Source organism: Atractosteus spatula, chromosome 12 (assembly GCF_055471065.1).
Source record: "Atractosteus spatula isolate fAtrSpa1 chromosome 12, fAtrSpa1.hap1, whole genome shotgun sequence".
Lineage (NCBI taxonomy): Eukaryota > Metazoa > Chordata > Actinopteri > Semionotiformes > Lepisosteidae > Atractosteus > Atractosteus spatula.
Window position 1 is genome coordinate 11,903,235 of NC_142717.1, and position 20,268 is coordinate 11,923,502.

The 20,268-nt window shown below is 37.6% G+C and overlaps 1 protein-coding gene across 1 annotated transcript in view; it reads right to left on the bottom strand.

The window, feature by feature from the left end:
• The window catches only part of gabbr2 (gamma-aminobutyric acid (GABA) B receptor, 2), a 336,240-nt gene that overhangs the window by 151,075 nt on the left and 164,897 nt on the right, over nucleotides 1-20,268 (bottom strand). The window lies entirely within an intron of this gene.

Consider the following 20,268-nt stretch of genomic DNA (forward strand, 5'->3'; position numbering starts at 1 on the left):
ATTCTTCATTTATACAAAAGAGCACTTGTGTACTGTACCTAAAATATTAAATTCCTGAATTATGTAGTGTATTACAAAGAAAACTGAATCAAAGTAACCATTAAAAATTCAGATTCGGGAGGTACAAAAGAATGGGTAGAAAAAAATATTCCATCATTAGTTTTTTTCATATCTATTTAAGATTACCAGGAACAACTAGAGCTATTGCATTCATCATTCTTTGAGCTTTGAATTTCTACCACATTTCTTTGAGCTCAAGGGATCAAAATAGATATCTACTGTAAAGGTACTGTATTCACCTACTGTAAATTAAGGTCTTTTCTGGTCTTTTTTTAACTGAGAGAGCATTGCACTAAAGCTTCTGCTTTTTGTATAGGTATATAAATATTGAATATATGTATAGTTAGTTAATGCAAGTGTGCCACAGATATAAAAAAGACATGTTTCTTTGGCAGGTTAAGAATGTTGAATGGTAGCTAACAAGTGGGGTTAAGAGATTTTTTTTTATTAGTGATATTACTGATTTCTCTAGTAATACTAGTTCACCTTTTTATGAGGGGCACAAGCTGTAAAATCAACCTGGAATTTTTTTAATGGGCCTGCTATTCTGTTTTCCCCAAAACATGACACATACTGTAAACTGTTCAGTTAAATATAAAAACTGGGTTTGTCAATTCAGTACTGTGCATTTTATTTGATTCACAAAATAAATAACAGCAGTACTGCATATTTTTCATTATGCAACAATACATTTTTCAGTATGTCTGATAAAGATTGTTCTCTTTTTCACAAGGTATAGTAGGATTATTATTAAATATTAAGTAGTAGTGTGTACTGAACTACATGTGCACTATACAATGTTTCATTACAGAGTGGTTTCCATTGGCCCTATCAGAAGGTGAGTAAAACTTCCAATTAAGAATCAATGTTGCAGTTCATTGCTCCTTTTGGAAAACCATACCACTGTGTAAAAGGGAAAATCTAAATCAAATAACTAAGAAACACTGAAACAGTGTGTAAATACGCTGACATTTTTTCTGGATTCCACTGCTTTGTGTTTCGAACATAAATCTTATGTTAGTAAAAACATCAAGGAAAATTAGATTTGAATGAAAGATTGCAAAAAGAGCAATTAAAGGTTCTGACACACCCTATAAACAGTGGATGCAATATCAGCACATCTTAGAAACATTTCACTTCTTTTTCTTCGGGAGGAAGGAGGCATTTTGAGAGCTTCCCATGCTTTAAACCAAACGTCTCCTTGTACGTAGTGATATTTTATAGAATTGTTTGCAGGACTGTTTGCCGTAATTCATTTTGTGTTTGAAAGAGGCAGTAGCAACAGCGAGAACAAGATGTGGTGCAGCAGAATTGTAACACTGCAGAATGTTGGCACAGTAGAAGGGCAAGCTGGGGGATGTAGATTTATTCCTTTTTAAATCCTGTTAGTTGTACTTAGTTGCTGTTCAGAGCAGAAACCATATGGTTTGAATCCAGCTTCCTTAAGCTTTGATCTCCTCTTATGACCAGTTGGAATTATTATTGTATTATTAAATTATTTCTAGACAAAATATACTAATTTACTGGTATAATTCATGGTCTATGTCATTTAATACTGCAGGATAAAGATCAAGGCAATTAAGATAATTCATAACCTACTAGTGTACCTTATAACTGTTTTGTTAATAAATCTTGCCATCAGGGGCCTTTCTACTGCAACTGATCTTAAAGTATACTGTATTGCCTACATTTTCCATACCCTTAATTTTCAACAAAAATGTCTGCCTACTTTACTGCATGTTTCTGTTTTTGGTTGGAAAGCATTCTGATTTTTGGTTACATAGTATTTTTAAGATACTGATTGTAACTGGATGATAAACAAGACTGACAGTCTTGGCAAATAACATACAGGGATTATATTTATAAGACCAGGGTGGTTAAGGAATATATGTATATGTAGTCATCTTATGTATTGAATGATCCAACTGGTTCTGAGGCTGCCTCAGTAATCCTACACAGTCAAAACCGGCAGCCTTTTCCTATTCTAAAAAAAGTGCTTACACTGAAACACACAATGTGCAATACAGACAAGTTATTGCTTGTGCCTTTAAAAATCATTCTGTCAAAACACAATTGTTTTGCAAGAAAATGTTGGTGGCAGTGCAGTCAGAAGTGCGTCCACACAATTCTTGAGTTCTGGGTTCGATTCCAGGCTGAGACCTGGGACACAGGATGTGTGGTGTTTGCACGTTTTCTCTTTGCGCAAATTTCTCTGGGTATTCTGGTTTCATTCCCATATTCCTAAGACCCACCGGCTAAGTTAATTGGCGTCTTTAAATTATTCTTGTGTGTGTGTCCCCTGTGATGTAGTTGTGTGCTCTCCAAGTGTATCCTGCCGTGTGTACTGGGATAGACTCTGGCTTCCCATGACCCTCATTATGATAAAGCAGCTCTAGGTAATGGATTTTTTTCAGTTATAAAACGGTGCCAAGAATCTATAATGGTTGTGAAAAACATGGTTCATATTGCCAAGCTAGCCATTATCTACTGTCTCATCTACTCTTTACCTTAGTTGTAGGTACAGTATGCTTATACAGTATATAATATACTGTATATACTGTAACATCTGGATTTTAAGAATATTTTCGACAGCTTAGTTTGTTATTTCTTTATGGTCATATATGTTAGTTTGGTTGTCTTTACCAAAACCCCTGTGGAATGTAATGTTACAGAACCTGTTGCTATTACTCATCAAAGGAACATTAACATGGTGTTTCTCTGATTAGCTAAGGGAATTGAACACTAAAAGGATTAGTATCATCCATTTTTTATCATCCACTTCTCTAACTAATGGCATTCATGCCATTATCTTACTACAGTAGAATCCCAAGTTCCTTTTGAGATCAAGTGGAACAACTTTGCACCAGGTGTTTTAATCTGCTTATACTAAACGAGAACAGAAACTGGATACTGTATATTCTTTGTGGGAGCTGGGCTGGGGATTTATTTTGTGATCAGTATGTGTAAATCCTTATGTTTCAATAGCGCATTACATACAGAGGACACATTTCACTCCACCACAGCTTTTGATACACAGTACAGCAAAATAGCAAGAGATTCTGGATACACAGTGAGGATAACTTCTAGTAGATCCTACAGATACTAGGTGGTGCAGTTGGTAAAGAAATGCACTTGTTAGGTGTATTTTCCTCATTCAAATCTCAGTTCCACCGCTGAATGAAAGTTGTTATTCTGAGCACGTTCCTTATCCTCTTTGTGCACAGTCCTTCAGATCAGACAAGGTCTTGTGAGTGACTCTGTGCTACCCGTGGATACATGGATCATTACCTAGTTTCTGTAAATGGCTTGCACAAGGACATGGTGTGCATGTATAATTTCATACACTGAAAAACAAAGGTAACTCTGATATCCACTTGAAAATGAAAACATAAATGCAAACACCTTATACTGTATAGAGCATGTGATTCTCTTGCTAAAAGTATGAAAACAAATCACATCTTTTGTATATGTGAGGGTAACATTATTGGTAGCCCAGTTGATGTAGATTTAATCAACGCAATCACCTTGTGCTGAGGCATACAACCTGCTTTGTTCCGTGACTTGAAAAACAGTCTGAATAAGTGTAGCTGCTCCGAAATCTTTGCTCCATCCTATTGATTTTTCAGCAAAAGTTTCCAAGCAGATATGCAGCCCTTTCTGTCCAGCTGATGTGTGTGGTATTGTTATTATCGAGGAAATGTTAACAACTGCACTTGTAGCAAGGTCATTGTTCATCACTATCCTTTCAAAAATGCAATTTTGCATGTAAAAGAGTGACTACAAGGACTAGGGGTGGAACTGAAACACATATCATCAGACTTCATAGCTTACAGGAACAATTTCTGTTCTAAATATTAATAGCTTATTAAGAGAGATAAGCAGACAGTGAAATATTTATTTGTTCTGGCAGATCATCAACTTCTGTGCTACTGAAAAAGGCATTAGCAGTAGGCCACCATGAATACTTTATGAAACTTTATTGGCAGTCAGGTGCTTCCCACATGGAAGACTGTCAGGTAGAACAGCAGAGAAACACACCTCATCCAATCAATCTGTTTCTCACAGTATTTCCACCCTGATGTGGGCAAAGACTTTCCAGCAGGAAGCTTTGCCAGTTTTAATTGTGACCTCCAGCTGAGAACAAACCAGGTGGGCGCCATCCTTCAGTCATTTCCTGGTGTCAGAGTTAATTAAAATGGAAATTATTATTGGTCTGATTTTGGACATGTGACATGATTTTGGACATGTGTCTTTGATTGCAAGTCTTTCAATCACCCAGCATCCCTCCCTTGTGTCATTTTCTTATTTCTTATGTTTTATATTATATGTGCATTAAGTTAAAGTAAATTAGTAATCTAATAATATTGCAAGAATGCAAGACTTTTAACTAGGGGAAAGACATGATTCAAATTCAAGGCCTTTTTGAATTTTGTCACAATTACAGTAACAATTACATGCAGTGGACAATTTAAATGAACACAGCCCCAGTGAAGGATTGGGGATCCATGTAGATTTAACATGCCCTGAGATGTATTATTTAAGAGAATTTAAGAGATTATTTAAGATGTATTAATACACAGAGTCTAGAGTTAGTGAAAGAGGCACAGATCTATTCCAAGTGTATTTGGAACTGAGAACAGGAGGTACTTCTTTACCCAAAGGGTTGTGGGAGTGTGGAACAAGCCACCCAGCCATGTTGTTGTTGGCTATAATGGTTTGTCTGGATGTATGTTTTACACTGTCATGCAGTACCTTAGATTCACTCAAGAAATGACTGATGATTTTCTCAGATCAATTAACTATTAAAGAATTAGCAATTTACTATATGATTGAATGGGCAGAATTGCCTCCTTTCATTTGTAACCCTTCTTAAGTAATAATATAAGTTCCTTCCAGAAACTGCTCATAAATTCCATTAATTTTTAAGCAAAATAAGCTAAATTTAATTCCAGGCTGTGTGGAAATTGTTTATATTACTTCATACAGTGTTCTAGTCATACAGATTCCAGAGTTGTAGAACACTCACCTAAAAGCCACAGGTTGTTTTGCCAGTTGATATGAAATAGTGTGTGGTTTGGTTCACCTGGCAGTAAACCTCAATGTTGTATAAACCTCAGAGAACAAGGATGAGGATGAGCATGAGGATGCTGGTCAAACAAAATGGACTGAGTTCATACAACTTAGACTTAGTATTTGAATCCCATCGAGGATATTAATATTTTGAACTCAATAAAAGAAAATCATAAAAAGGAATTGAGTATCATAATTCATAAGCATCAAGTATACATTTTCTTTTGCTTCTCTTTCCCTGTACTTTTGGCATAGAACACCACTGTAACAGCTGAACCCGTTTGTGACATATTTTATAAAAACAAGCTAACTTGAACGGTGTTTAAAATTTCATTTTCAACACTGAGACTGCAAGAGCTCTAACTTGCACGGCTGCCCAATGAACATGTATTTAGTTGTATTTTTTTTCCTTATACTGCAACACGGACAGATATTTTTCAGGATTTCTTGACTTTTTGTTCTTCACTAACTATTTAAATCCTAACACCCAACTAGAAATGCACATACTGCTGTACAATACATCTGGAAATTAATCACTTCTGAGAAGACAATGGAACGGCATTATCTTGACATTTAAGATATTACTTTGAGCCTAAATAAAAAACCCAGGCAGACCACTAAGAAGGAGTTTTACAGTATATACTGTATTCATACTGTACATGCAAACTCACTCACTTTTACACTGAACAGTATTTGGTTTTCTGGATAATAAAAAAACCTCTGTGTACATGTGGCATACCTTATCTTATTTAGGTGTGGACATTATCCATAAACTTTTTAAGGCGTTCTAGCCAGTCAGGCTGTCAGAAGCTCCAAAAAATAATGCTGGCAAGTTAAAAGATGACTTGATTACTTCTGTAGCCTGGCAGCCAAATATGCACAGGGAGAAGACCAAATGGATAATGCATGAAATCCCAAGTTACTGAATATACAAATCTCTATTATAACAAAATGATTGCAATCAGGTGAAAAATCTCCTTCAAAAATTGACCGATTGCGAGCATCTAAAAATAGCTTATCTGAGCTAGATTTCCCCAATTTAAATGTTTCTGGGTGATGTACAGTAGGTGTAATTATTCCTGTTCATCACAGAGTATCTATCTATAACAACACAGTTAAACTCCTGCTGTGAAATTTTAAGCCAATGAAAGATACAGGCAAGGTTAAATGCATAGTTTTATGGATTGAAAAATAGTATCCCTTCCAATTAATAATTTATGCAAAGCTTCTGCTGAAAACTGTGCAGTTTTGTTCCAATCTAAATACAGTATCTATTAGTGGGAACAAATTTAAATATTGATTACAGTATATACTGGAGCTATAGTATTCTTCAACATCCTGTTTCATTTATCTTTAATGAGTCCAAAAACATTACATCTGTTTCAATAAAAAGAAACTGTATTTTTTTCCAGTTTTTTGTTTACAACTCAGATTTTATTTAAAATGCAAAGACGTACTGACTGTAAAATTGTCATACAGTATATTGAAACATTTTTCCATTATTATATTAAGAAGATAGCATCTTATGAATTTAAATCACTGTTTTGTCAACAGTTAACAGGTAATTTCTACAACAGGCTGGATAGAATATTATACATAGTAACTAGGTTTATTTAGTATCTTTGAATCAGGTCCCCTTTTGCATTGTAAGGAAACGTGATTTAAGTACGCAAAATCATCAGATGCATTTTTAGTTTAATAAATCTAACCATTTGGAATCCTTAATAATCAACAGTGCAACACAAACCACAGGACACACATTACAAACTATAGGGAAGTGCACATCACAGAACATGGGGCATTTCTTTACAAAAAGGCTTGTGGCTTTCAGGAAATGGACTGAAAAGATATTCGGATCAATTCGCTGGTAGCAACCAAACAATGCACTGTACAGTAGGTGGATGAATTAACCTCATCTGATTTGAAAACTCACTGGTCTCAATGCTATGACACCAAAGTAATTTTATATTGACCGGGACAATTATTTAAGTTTATTCAATAGTATTAACTTGTTCTGGAGTTTGACATTGGCATGAGTTTTAATCAAGCAGAAAATGTTAATGGAAAGAAATTGGTCAGTGTCCTGACTGCTTAATGTGCCATTGTGGAGTGTGTCCTTTAATTACTAGGTAATTAGGCTACCCTATTGTTTTAGAAATTTAATTTTATAATATGCTGTTTGCATTTGTAATAATGTCACTCTGGAATTTATTTTGCATAATAATAAATGTTACTGAGCCTGTTGTGAAAAGAGATGAGTGACTTCCACAGCTATGAGGTACTGTAGTGTAACATCGGCCCAAGACACTTCTTCCATGACTGTAGCCTCCTGTTTAGGTGTCCCTCATCTTTCGCACATCATTATTAGCTTTTCATTAGTCTTGCTAGCTTGAAAACCAAGGAAAGTTTGTATAAGAAAGACAGCTCTGACTTGCCCAATTGTTTGTTGTCTAACTTGTTCTATTATGATAAGAATAGAACTCAAAAGTCCTTTTGTAATGTAATGCCAAGAAAGGTATGTTTGAAAACTAAACTTTAGAATCTTTGAAAGTAAATTAAAAAAAAAAGATTTTTAAATATCTATGCCTGTGCTCTGAATGTGGTTAATTTGAACTGATATCCAAACATCTCTTGCATATTGTCCTTATACTGTATACAGTATCTCTGAAGCTTTAACAGTTTGAAGTTAGGAATTAGTTGTAACCTAGGTTGTCTTTAGGTATCCTATCAATGCCACACTAATGCAGAAATAGATGGAACTAGGCTTCTTTTACTCTTAAGTTCACTGATCTTGGAGGAAGGAGTCAATAGACAATTTTTCATTCTCATTAGACTCTCACATCCAATCGGAGTGATTAAGTCATCTCTCAATGAGCTATTGACAACAGTAATGACCTGTTTCTTTTTAACAAAACCAACTGTGGCCTGTAATGTGGTTTTCTATTTTCTTTTGAATTCTTCAAGAAGGAAATGGTGACAAATATATTAGTACCTTTATTTAATTTATTGTTACTTTTTTTGGTTTATAATTCAGCTTGTGTAATCATTTAACTAAAAAAATACATGGACATTCATACTGAAAGTGTATAAGCATCTTAAAAATGTGTACAGTATGTAGACATAGCAGAACTTATTTTGTCTTATGTTATCCTTGGGCAGCACAGTGCCACAGTAGTTAGCATTGCTGTCTCACAGTGCTGGAGCCCTGGGTTCAATGCTGGACACTGAGAGTAGAGTAGAGAGAGTAAAGTAGTTTATTGCCATACAGTATGTAAACGTACTGTGCACTGGAATTCTTAAAGGCACTGATCTCTCAAGACATACACAATACAACAAACAACACCACACAATGTAGACAGTACATTACAAACACAATAATAAGAACAATGTATTGTGGGACAATAAATACATACTGTAGTAATGAGAAGAAAAAGCACATGGCAGACCATGCAAAAAGTGCATAGTGCAGATGTGAATTGAGTCTGAGGCACTGCAGTTAGCTGTTGAAGATGTGTACTGCAGTGGGATAGAAGCTGCTCTTGAGTCTAGTGGTTTTTGCTTTAATAGTGCAGTATCTCTTGCCAGAGCACAGGGAGGAGGACAGTTTGTGGCTGGGATCCTACCACCTGCTACCTGGGTGCTACCTGCATGAAATGTGTGTGTTCTCCCTGGGTTTGTGTGAATTTCTGCACTTGATCTCTTTATGACTAGACCACTGAAAGGGGGAGGGTGATACCTACTGCACATGGAATGATACCTGCTGGGTGGTACCTACTAGGTCATTCAATTGCCTGGGAGGCGCAGCAGGTACCACCCGGGGCATTGCAATCAAACATCCTCACCCTGATGATGCTCATTCAATGGTCTGATTACAACCACTTTGGCTGGTTTTCTTCTGGTGCTCCAGGTTAATTGGCATCTGGGAACAATTGGCCCTGGTGTGAGTGTGTTTGTGTCTGTGTGACTGTCCTGTGATGGACTGATGTCCCATCCAGAGTGTACCCTGCCATGTGCCTGTTACTTGCTGAGATTGGCTCTGTCTCCACCGAGAACCTGAAAACGGATAAAGTGGAAAGAAAATGGATGGATGTTACTCTCTATATGGGGGGCAAAGGTACTGTTTTATTTTAATGGTCATAAAGTCTTCAGCACCACCCAAGCTCAAGCCAGTTAACAATCTCAATTTCTATAGACAGTCCAATTGATGTTCTGATATCTGAATAAAGGAGAAAAGCCTTTAACATCGATAATCTAGCACCCTAAAATGCTTGAAAATTCTGAGACTCTATGTTTACAGCTTCTGAGGTTCCAAGTTCTGCTTGTGTTAAGCTATATACATGTTGCAAGATGCTGCTAGAATTCAAACACGCATTTTCCTAACCTTTCGGCCACTCACTGAATTCATATCTGTTTTTATCTGACCAGAGAAAAACAGGTTGTCTCCTTTGCAAGAATGCCAGATGTTGTGATAAATTATGTGTTGCCAAGAACATTCACAATCTACAAAGAAAAAAAAATACGACTAAAGGCTCTGTACAATGTACTAGTCATTCAAAGTACATCAGTCCTGAGAGAGAGACTACTGAGACCAGACAAGGAATTTCAGAGTGTGCTACAGTAGGTCAATCTTGAAACAGCTGCTCCCTGCCTTTTTTCACTGGTCTCAATAACATACAGCTGTATTTGATTAGTCATGCAAAGATGAGTCAATCGAGTACATCTAAGAAGCGCACCTTTTGCATTGCAGATCTTTAGGATATTGAGAAGGTTCTGCTCAGCTAATGATGGCAGCGGCCTCTGAAACATGTGCACCCAAGCGGATTATTTTTAAATCCATTCCATACAACAGCCTGAGAGTGAGTCACATGCTAACTAGAAAGAGAGAGAGTGGTAATGTGGTAATGGTGAAGGAGTTCTCTTTGCAACCTTCTCTGTTATTCAGGAACCCCTGAAAATTCGACTGTATTAGGATTTATTAACTTATGTCCAAGCATCTCAAAGCTCTTCTGTTCAATTGGATCTATTTACAGTTATTAACCTTAATAATAATGCTGTGTATGACATCATCAGCAAAGACAGCTACAAAACGTGCAGTGCACATTTTACCTTTATTGAGGTGTGTCTGTATTTTCTCAACTGGCATGTCTCTTTCTAACTGAATGTGGTTGTATGTTATTGAAACAGTTCAAAGTTAACCGTTTTAAAAATCAGTAGTTTTCTGCCACATCAACTGTGTTTTTTAAATAATTATATTATTAGAATAATTAGAATTTAATATACTTTAATTTTTCATAATACTGCTTTAATAAAGTTGATATTAAAATGATGCAAATAATAGGACTAAAGCACTAAAGGTATAATTTTCAAATAGTAAAGCTCATTCCAAATATTAATGTAAAGTACTGTTTTCTAAATAACCTTTTGTTTTTCTATGTAATGATTCTAAATCTTACCTTTTTTTAATTGAGCATTTATAGTGTTTGCCTACTTTATTGCTTAATAACCAAGAATGACATTTCTATGTGTTCTTTGTTTCCTGATTATGCAAGTAATTATCTCAATTAGGTCATTAAGAGCAGAGATGGAAGGAACATTCCACAAATGGCATTATGCACCACTGGCTTATCAGTACAGACTATTGTTTAAGATTTATATCATACAGGAAAATGGTCCAGAATTGTCTTGGCTATCTTTGAAAATGATACCAAATTTCATTTGTATTACCGAGTCATTTTTACAAGAGTTGGTGTACTCTAGAATGTAAGAAATAAAGAAGGATAGTTTCAAGAAAATGCTGTATTCTGCATCTTAACATATAATATCAGATCTATTAAAACTCTCTTTTCAAGGTTTTTAATAAAGTTAATAACTTAATGTTCAGAAAGAAATTGGAGTTTTAAGTGTGGGATGGACAGACCTCATAAACACACATAGAGTATATGGTGCTCTTAATTTTACATTACAAAGAACTAGTATATAATTTTACAGGATATCCAACTAAAGACAGGAGAGAAAAAAACGCTGCACTAATTAAGTCAGCTAATATTCCTTCGGAACTCATTGAACAGGGCCTTCCTTGCAAACCTTATCAGATATTATTGTTAACAATGCCTTACAGTGCTACCCAGTGATTTAAACAGGAGACAAGTTCATTCAATATTCAAGAGAGGCATTTGGCACACAGTTTGATATCTCAGCATGCTCTGCTGGAGAGCAAGAAAATTGTTCTTATAAGAGGAAAAACTGCAGGTACTCATTAAAATAGTGTAGCATTGATAAGAGTATGGAAAGGCAGGGAAAATACCATATTGAGCAATGGAAACAAATACTGAATGACAAAAATGTAATAATGCATTCATCTATTTACCACACAAGAGTTAATATTTTCTAAATATACAACTGAATGAGAATATATAGTAACAGCAATAATGTTTATTCTAAACAGAAAACACATAGTTTCAATTAATCACATTAAAAACCATGGAATATAAATGTATACAGTAATATGATTTGCAAATGTGACGGGCTTCTGAAAAATACATACAATATTGTTGCATGAAACCATACAATTAACAAAAATGTGACCAAAGATTACCTAGAGAATTAAAAGAAACATTGACAGTTTAAAACTATTTTAACACAAAATACTTAAGAAATGTTTAGTTTCTTCTAAATGTTTATGCAGGAAACCTAAATGCTAAGAGGATAGGATTCAGCAATGCCAATTCAAAATTGTCTCAGCATGTGAGAAAATAAGCTGAGCAAAACCCAATCATACAACAACAACTTGACATTCCACATTTGAGCATGACAGACGAAAAATAAAAAAATAGATAAGATTAACAGATTATGGTTGAAGTCAGCTTCTTTTTGATATCTTCAAAATTGAATGATTATAATAAAGATGTCAGGCAAGGTGTGATACAGTATTTAGAGACAATGAACTGTATCTCTTGTGGAATGTGGAATGATATAAGGATTTATATCTAGGTCTTGTATCTTTTGCAATATTAGGTGTGTCCCCATCATTTCAAATATCACAGGAATCCCAGGATAAAAATACTTTCCTATACATATGAAGTGTGTAATTTCTAATTATGCAAATAATTGCCACAATGACAAATGTGCTCTCTGTTCCTCTGACCAGTAAACAGATACTAAGTACATTATACAACCCGTTAATACGCTATCAATACGATATGGGAGGTAGAAGTATAATGGAGGTGTCATGCTTTTGAGTTATTTAGGACAAAATGAGAAATCTTACAGTTCAAAATAAAATTGACTAATACAAAAAAGCAGGTTAAGCCATATGAATTCAGTACAAGATACAGCCAGATAACAAAGTCAGTCTCCCCATTTTGAATTTCAACCAACCTAGCAAATAAACCAAATCATTATGCTCGTTTTTAAATCTCTCTTTTCATTTTATCTCTATGCCAAAAGAATAAAAAAAAATCACATGATCAAGTAACTGATGGTATCCAGGAGCCTTTGTTATCGATGGTGGGAAACACTTTGGCTACAGCCAAAAACAGATACACATACCTTGTATACTATACAATTCACTAGGAATAAAAACACTGCAAAATTAAGTTATTGGGGGGGGAAAATGAGGTTTATCTAGCATTTTATGCACAGTATATTTGGTTTAATGTGCCCTGCTGAGGGCCATTCTCCTGGAAATTGGATGAGGAGGTTAGGACCCCCATGCAGAGTGAGGAGTGACCAAGGGTGGAGGTGGAGGTGGAGATGTGGTGGTGGAGAGATGCAATAGACATATGCAAAGGACAGAAGGGGATTGCGTACAGTATTAGTAGTTTATGTGAGTAAATGATGCCAGGGTTGATTTTGAATTACTGATAGCTGAGCCTGATTGAACTTGGCTGTCGTCATCCCTCCCGAACTTTCATTTTCAACTCCATTTGCTGTAAAAGCATTATCAGCAGCAGAAAGCATTTACAAAGCTGGTAGGTTCTTTTCCTGACTGTTCTTTGGAAAATCAGAATTGATTTTGTAGCACCTTTCTCTCACTTCTGCATAGCTCTGAGCATTGTGGACATTATTACATTGACTACAAATTCTATACCTGCACCTGCCTGAAATAATTACTATTTCAGCCTCAGGATAAAGTATAGAAATAACAGGTTTAAATATATATGCATGCATATAATCAACTTTTCATTAGAAGCCCTTACCCCTAATTAAGGTTATCCATTCAGCAGGAGAAGCATAGCAATATTCTGGTTCCAGATACTATATATGCAGTATGGAATGTGGGTATCTCATGCCCTCCACAAGTGCAGATGTAAACGTTAAATAAAGACTGGTTTAAAACTGAGCTTTAAAACTTTAAGATGAAACTATATGTGTGTAGCAAGTGTTTTACAAATCACAGGATTGTGATCGATGGAGGATTCCATAAACAAAGAATGACACCTTTGTGTTCTGCATAAAACTAAATTATTAATGTACTGTAGCTCTTAGTGACTGCCTTTCCTTGGTTGTGTAGTTTTCTTTGTAATATTAGTTGTTAATTCACAGTACACTCTCCCTCCCCAGTTATAACACTCCCTGTTATTACTGTTTCTCCTCCTACAGTATGTACAGCAGTGTTGCTCTTGTGCTAATACAGGATTATGTAAAAAATAAAATAATAGAGGTAGATTTCTTAATTGAGTAATTGAGCACGAGCGGTTAGAATGTTACCCCCACTCAACGTGATCATAACGAAATTGCTTGTATTTTGTTCAGCGCTCAGAGTGGCCATCTGTCATGTGAGAAGAATTACAGGGGCTATAACATAAAATGATATAAGAAAATAAGGATTCGCACTTAAAAGGAAGCAATAGGTCCATCATGGCTGTTGTCTGTATTTGTGTTAAATAAGATGACCAAATTGTTAGCATATGGGTGGAACTTCAAGGAGTTCAGACACTGCTTTACAAACACTTGATTCATGTTAATCCAATCATGATTAGCACTCTCTTACCAGTTTCTGACAGAAGTCTTATTTTAATGGAGATTTTATGCCTAATCCTTAGTACCAAAAGATGCAGAAACAGGAAAAATATACAAAAATGTAAAGTATGTCTGCAAAAGACTCAGATTAGATCAGCCTGTAGAAAGGAAAGGCATCTTGGACTGAACCCAAGTGTTTTGTAAATTGTGCCCACTTGGAATCTGTAGTAGAATACACATCAGAGAAGACACAGATGACAGGAGGCTGTTTGGTCCCAACTAGATGATCTGGTTTTATTTCTCTTTTAGCCTCATAGCCCCAGTAAATTGCACTGGTAACAACCCCACCATCAACTAACACAGACTAAATATGAACTCCCCTTGAACAGTAAATGGGACTGTTTAGAGCAGTAAATCAAACCTATCTTAAATGTCCTTAGGAGGTGAGTAGAAGCTGGAATGCCTGCTGAAAACCCACGCAAACACAGAGGGAAAATGCAGACTTAATACAGATAGATGTCCTAGCCCACAATGGAGCTCTGTGCCCTGAAGCTGTGAGGCAGACGACCAAGATGCCTCCGTGTCTCTCTTCTTTCCCTTCTGCTTGTATGTCTCTACCTCCTCCTCTTCTCATCACTTTCCTTCCTTTCTCCTCCTCCCTGTTTCTTCTACCCTTCTGTCCTGCTAGGGTCCAGAGCCACAACCTGACTAAATCCAGACAGGTTTGCATAAGGCTATCAGGCCTGCAGCCATATCACCCTGTAACGCACAACTGACAACCCACTGAAGCTAAGTAGGTGTGAGCCTGGTCAGTGCCAGGAAGGGAGGCCTCCTGGGAAAAACTAAGGTTGCTGCTGGAAGAGGTGTTTGTGGAGCCAGCAGGGGGCACTCACCCTGCAGTCTATGTGGGTCCTAACGCCTCAGTATAGTGACAGGGACACTGTACTATAAAAGGGTGCCATCATTCGAATGAGATGTAAAACTGAGGCCTGACTCTCTGTGGTCATTAAAAAATCCAGGGTGTTTCTCGAAAAGAGTAGGGGTGTGACCCTGGCATCATGGCCAGATTTCCCATTGGCCTTTACCAATCATGGCCTCCTAATAATCTCCATCTATAAGAGATAAGATAAGATCACTTTATGGGCCATATACAATTTCTTATATGAGGAATTTGTCTTTTCGCATACCCCAACTTGCTCTCCATGAGACACACAGACAGGGAGAGAAGCTTGGGGTCCGAGCGCAGTGTCAGCCATTTATACCGCGCCCCTGGAACAGTTGGGGTTCAGGGCCTTGCTCAGGGGCCCAACGGAGTAGGATTCCTCTGCTGGGGGCGGGATACAAACCAGGAACCTTTCAGTCACAGGCACAGATACTTAGCCATAGAGCCACCACACCAGCCCGCAACCTACAGTATAATAATAATAATTGCTTACACTTATATAGTGCTTTTCTGGATACTCTACTCAAAGTGCTTTACAGTTAATGGGGACTCCCCTCCACCACCACCAATGTACAACATCCACCTGGATGATGCGATGGCAGCCAAAGTGCGCCAGAACACTCACCACACATCAGCTATCAGTGGGGAGGAGAGCAAAGTGATTAAGCCAATTCATAGATGGGGATTATTAGGAGGCCATGATTGGTAAGGGCCAATGGGACATTTGGCCAGGGCAGCAGGGTTACACCCCTACTCTTTTCGAGAAACGCCCTGGGATTTTTAATGACCGCAGGACAGGACAGGACAGCACCTGTTTACAGTATAGTGTCCCCATCACTATACTGGGGCATTAGACCCACATGGACCGCAGGGTGAGCACCCCCTGCTGGCTCCACTAACACCTCTTCCAGCAGCAACCTTAGTTTTTCCCAGGAGGTCTCCCATCCAGGTACTGGCCAGGCTCATACCTGCTGAGCTTCAGTGGGTTACCAGTTGTGAGCTGCTGGGTGATATGGCTGCTAAGGACCTAGATAAAGGTTATCCAAGGATAATCTTCGCCATAAAAGGATGCAGACTGAAAGGTCTGCGAAATCATGGCTCAGAGAGTTGAAACTGTTGGAGACTATCATTTTAGGGAGATCATTTTAAGCCAATTCATAGATGGGGATTATTAGGAGGCCATGATTGGTAAGGGCCAATGGGACATTTGGCCAGGACGCCGGGGTTACACCCCTACCCTTTTCGAGAAACACCCTGGGATTTTTAATGACCACAGAGAGTCAGGACCTCGGTTTTACATCTCATCCGAAGAACGGCGACTGTTTACGGTATAGTGTCCCTGTCACTATACTGGGGCATTAGGATCCACATGGACCGCAGGGTGAGCGCCCCCTGCTGGCCCCACTAACACCTCACTAACACCACCCATAATGGTTTCATCACTCTGTTCTCCTCCCCACTGAGAGCACTATGTGCACTATGGCTGCCATCGCATCATCCAGGTGGGGGCTGCACATTGGTGGTGGTGGAGGGGAGTCCCCATTACTGGTAAAGCTCTTTGTGTGGACTGTCCAGAAAAGCACTATATACTGTAAATATAAGCTATTATTATGATTATTATTATTATTATTATATCTCCTCATATAGACAGCGAGTTGCCCTGTTGAAATGCAAGTTTTGGTAAGAGCTCTCTCTGCTGTCTACCTTCACAGCTTGTGCTTTAGAGGGTTCTTTCCCACTCTGTAGAGAAGGGAGATGCAAGTGTCCCCCAGTCTATATCAGGATTTGCCTTTAGTGATGCTCAGTTACACAGCCAACTTAGCATTACCACCATATTGTTTAAATAGGTCAATCCTAAAGCTGGAACATTAATTAAAAAGAAACATTCGTTTTTAGTGATCCTGTCCTTGTTGAACTATGCAGTCTAGCCAGGTTAAACTGTCAAAGTATGGCTAATTTAATTCCAGGACCATGTAATTCCACGTAACTCAGTCGCTCTTCTGCTAACATGCCTGCCCGCTCCTGTCATCTTCATTTCAATTTAAATGATGTATCTGGGTTTGCCAAGTTTTATTCATACATAATAAAACTTTGCCAGGTGCTAACATTTCACATAATTCTTCCTTGAGAGTCAGCCCCTTGAGCGCAGATTTTTACACAACAGCACTTCATTCATGTTCAAAGGAGAAGCATTTCTTTTCGCGGGTTATGCTTTTCTACTTTGGGAGTTTGTTTATAAGTCTCACAAGGGGAAAAGAGATTCAGAGCTCAATGAATATTTTCACATTTTGTTTGCTCTGTTTATGCACAGCAGTTTGGGGGATTCCGAGTCAATGCTTGCAAGAATTAAATGTCAGAGAACTGCAGGCTCTGAGATACCACAAGTCAGCTGACACTATGTTCTAACGTCTGCTGTTGACTATACAGAACTTGTGTTTTGTAGTAAACCTGCACAGAAAGGAGTGACACACAGCATATGCATTACATGTTATGGGTATTACATAATGAACTGACATTTTCAAGAGAATCTATCTAATCATTAAAATTAAATCTAAGAAAAACAACAAAATGTTTCTTTGGGAAACCAGTTAATAAAATCTACAGTATATCCTAAGTATATCCTGTATATAGTTATACAGTAGATCCTACCTTTAGGCCATCTTAGCTAGCAAGCACACAACAAAAAAATGAGGCAATGGAGCCTTGTAGGTAGTGGAATGAGGCTCAGGTACAGTATGTCAATCACATGAGAACTGCAGAGACAAAAAGGGCCAGCAGCCATATCACCCTGCAACTCACAACTGGCAACCCACTGAAGCTAAGCAGGTGTGAGCCTGGTCAGTACCTGGATGGGAGACCTCCTGGGAAAAACTAATGCCCCAGTATAGTGATGGGGACACTATACTGTAAACAGGTGCCGTCCTTCAGATGAGATGTAAAACCAAGGTCCTGACTCTCTGTGGTCATTAAAAATCCCAGGGTGTTTCTCGAAAAGAGTAGGGGTGTAACCCTGGAGTCCTGGCTAAATTTCCCATTAGCTGTTACCAATCATGGCCTCCTAATAATCCCCATCTATGAATTGGCTACATTACTCTGCTCTCCTCCCACTGATAGCTGATGTGTGGTGAGCGTTCTGGCACACTATGGCTGCTGTCTCATCATCCAGGTGGGGCTGCACATTGGTGGTGGTCGAGGGGAGTCTCCATTACCTGTAAAGCGCTTTGAGTGGAGTGTCCAGAAAAGCGCTATATGTGTAAGTAATTATCATCATTATTATTATTATTAAATTCCTGTATATACTGTACTGTAAGCACCTTTTAGTGCAGTGCCCATTTTTTCTGGAGTAGAGCTACAACATTTTTTAAACCAGACACTCCCAAAGGTGAGTCATATTGCTGCAAGTGTCATTAAAAGATATAATCATTCCATAATCCTGATTGCTGAACACAATAATAACTAAAATCAAGAATGTGAATGAAAAATGCCATTGTGAGCCAAGGAATTCAAATTGCAGTTTTGAGTGTAGCTTCTTTTTTCCTTTCTCGTCCAGTCACCTACAGTATTTCACCTCACTAGAGAAACTGTTAATCTGTTACAAGACCAAAGCCAACACTCAGAGTCTTACAGAAAGCCAAAGGAGAGAGAAGAGTGCTATATCAGAGTATGTATTTTTGTAAGCCATACTTAATTTGTTTACAACTAGATAAAGGATAAAAGGATAAAAAAGAACTCTGAACTTCCCTTCTCCAATTACAGCCATTCAAGCTCATTCACTGGTAACGTTCAAGAACCTCCTAAATGAAACTCCCGCTTTTGAATATTACCTAAAAAATGAATTTCTGTCATACAAATTAGTTCACTTGGGTAAGACTGATTTGTGATGTGAAGAAACACAGGGCACCTTGCAGTTTGCACCTTTAAAATAACTGAAGGATATGGAATATTCACCCAACAAAGCAGACTCTAACATCATATATCAATTAAAAAGAAGGAGAATGGCAATATAAAATAAAAGTCAACATTTCTGCTGGTAAGCCTTCTTCAATAAATCCATGGAGAGCAAATTAGTTCTAATTGTTTTGCTCAACCGTTTCAGAGAAAGGTCCTTTAATCAAATAAGTTCCATTTGCAAAGACTGCTTGTAATGCACAGCTGGCTCAGATCCAGATTTAAAAAGAACAAAGACACAAACGTGGAAAAGACGCTAACCCTTGTGTATAAAAGGGGCAGTGAGCGAAACTTCAGGAACAAACCGTATGGTATTATTATTCCATTGAGACTGCAAATAACATTGTACCAAAATAACATCTGTCCTATTAAGAATTCACAAAGAATTAAACAATTTAATTAACTGAGCTTTTTTTATACTTTGCATTGCTGTCTTTATTTTTCTATTGAGAAGAAATGGCCTGAGACTACAGCTGTCCCTCTTTTACTGGTCCAGCACACTTACAACAGGGAGAAACTGACTAAGAATAGCTGGTCTCAAGTAGTGAAAGGAAACAAAATAATTCAACCAACCATCCTAAAAATACCACGTAACATTACATCATCAAACTAATTTGATACAATCCATAACCTGGAATTAGACAACAGGACCATGACCTGGAAACTCTACTAGCAGCTACTAGGACACCACCATCGCTGACCAAGTAAAAATGAGACTCTATTCTCTAGAACATGTGCATCTGGGACCAGAAGATGACAACAGGATGCTGTCTCCCTGGATATCAGCTACCTCAGCTCCGTATCGCTATGATATCAATAGAGTTGGCAGTTTCCTAGCTAAGGCAAGAAACAACTCAGTTATTGTTATCCAAGTTGGCACAAACAACATTGGTATAAACATCACATGTTCCATTGGTAACAAATTGAAACACCTTGGAAACAACCATGAAGAACAGGGGGGGACATCTGTGCAGATGAGACAGATTACCCCAACAGTAAAAAAGATGGGCACCAGTCCTTTTTGCACAAAGACCCACAAAGAAAAACAGAAAGATTTAAACTAAAACATAAGGGAGAGAAGCCAAAGAAAAGGTAGACAAATGGTAGGAAAGTCAAAAAGAGAACCCAAGCTAAAAATAGAGCATAGAACCACATAAATCAGTCCCTAAAACTTCTAAGAGTATTAGAAAGAAATGCATTAGATAGAGGCTAAAAGAATGTCAAACAATTTTATTGTCTTAATTGAAAGCAGTGGATATGAATACACTTATGGATACATATTGTTT